Raw genomic sequence first — 2,304 nt, 5'->3', positions numbered from 1 at the left:
AAAGGTCACACGCATCCTGTGCTTGGTAGCCCTGCTCCACTCTACCTTCATTTACTTGTTTGGGCTTCCTTTCACTCGAGGACCTTGGAGACAATTATGACCATCGTTAGCAATGTTTGAGTCAGCATTGGGCCCCTTCTTGCTTGAGGAAAGAGTTCTATTAGCCCAGTGCTGTGTTCCCAGTGGTTTAGTTCTATCCATGATCTGAAATCACAGCTATAACATGAAGGCATATTTAGGATTGATCCAGGGAATGGGCACTCTCCAACATCTCCTTTCCTCCAGTGTCTTTTAGATACGGCTCTACACTAGCTGGCCTCAAACTATTGAGCATCAGAACTTCTGGAGGCTGTTTTTAATGACGCAGAGGTATCTGGCCCCAGAGGTTCTGATTTAGCAGGTCCAGGTAGGGTACTGGTACCTGTAATTATAGAAAGATTCTGAATTGGTTCTTATGCATTTCAGATTTGAGAAGCACTTCTCTACTCCATGTGCTTTGTGATTCTGGGAGTCTCTTCCCCTCACCCAGACTTACATTCCTGACTTGAATATTTGTCTCCTCTGGCTAAATTCTGTTCCCCTTTGAAAACTGGGCTCAAGTGTCACCACTGCATTTAAGGGCAAAATAGCACCATGATTGAGTAGGGTTTCTGCAACCAGACAGGTGAAATCAAATCTCAACTTATTTTATTGACAACATACAGAACTAAGTTTGCTTATGTAATCTCCCTGAGCTTCAGTTTCTTCATCTGTTACATGAGAATCATAAACTATTATCTCATACGGCTCTCAGGGTTGTGGTGAGGATTAAATGATATAATATTCAATACATGTAAAGTGTTGAGTACACCACCAGGCACACACTAAGTATGCAACTGTCACTTCCTGGTGGGAAGGTAGCACAGCACCGTACTGCCAAGTGCAGGTTCTTCGTCCGTATGTGGTCAGAAGCGGGACCTTATACAGTGTACTTAATGTCTCTGAGCCTTAGTTTCTTCGTTTTAAAATTGGAGTAATACTAACCTCCATCTCAAAAGATTGTTGTGAGTATTTGAGACAATACTACCTGTAAAGTACTGTGTACTTTCCTGGCACTTAGGAAGGATCTCAGCAAATATCTGTTATCATTATTCTATGAAGATATCCTGTCTTTTCACTCACGTTGCAGAATTTACTTTTCCTCTTTGGCATTTCCATAAAACTGTTCATACCCTTATGAAAGTACTCATATTACTTAACAATTATCCCGGAGAGACCTTCAAGACGGCAGAGGAGTAAGACATGGAGATCACCTTCCTCCCCACAAATACATCAGAAATACATCTACATGTGGAACAACTCCTACGGAACACCTACTGAACACTGGCAGAAGACCTCAGACCTCCCAAAAGGCAAGAAACCCCCCCACGTACCTGGGTAGGGCAAAAGAAAAAACAGAGACAAAAGGAGAGGGACGGGACCTGCACCAGTGGGAGGGAGCTGTGAAGGAGGAAAGGTTTCCACACACTAGGAAACCCTTTCACTGGTTGAAACGGGGGGTGGCGTGGGGGGAAGCTTCGGAGCCATGGAGGAGAGCACAGCAACAGGGGTGCGGAGGGCAAAGCGGAGAAATTCCCACACACAGGATCAGGGCCGACCAGCACTCACCAGCCCGAGAGGCTTGTCTGCTCACTCACCGGGGCGGGTGGGGCTGGGAGCTGAGGCTCGGGCTTCGGTAGGATCCCAGGGAGAGGACTGGGGCTGGCAGCGTGAACACAACCTGCAGGGGTTAGTGTGCCAAGACTAGCCGGGAGGGAGTCCGGGAAAATGTCTGAACCTGCCTAAGAGGCAAGAGACCATTGTTTCGGGGTGCGCGACTAGAGGGGATTCAGAGTTCCGCCTAAACGAGCTCCAAAGACTGGCACGAGCCACGGCTATCAGCGCAGATATAAGCGTGGACCCCAGAGACGGGCATGAAATGATATGGCTGCTGCTGCCGCCACCAAGAAGCCTGTGTGTGAGCACAGGTCACTATCCACACCTCCCCTCCCGGAAGCCTGTGCAGCCCGCCACTGCCAGGGTTCTGTGATCCAGGGACAACTTTCCCGGGAAAACACAAGGTGTGCCTCAGGCTGTTGCAACGTCACACTGGTCTCTGTGCTGCAGGCTCGCCCCGCATTCTGTACCCCTCCCTCCAGCCTGAGCGAGCCACAGCCCCCTACTCAGCCGCTACTTTAACCGCGTCCTGTCTGAGCAGGGAACAGACGCCCTCAGGCGACGTACAGGAAGAGGCGGGGCCAATCTAAATCTGAACCCCAGGAGCTG

Source organism: Phocoena phocoena, chromosome 1, assembly GCF_963924675.1.
Source record: "Phocoena phocoena chromosome 1, mPhoPho1.1, whole genome shotgun sequence".
In the NCBI taxonomy this organism is placed as follows: Eukaryota; Metazoa; Chordata; class Mammalia; order Artiodactyla; family Phocoenidae; genus Phocoena; species Phocoena phocoena.
Note: the sequence above shows the minus strand (reverse complement) of the source record.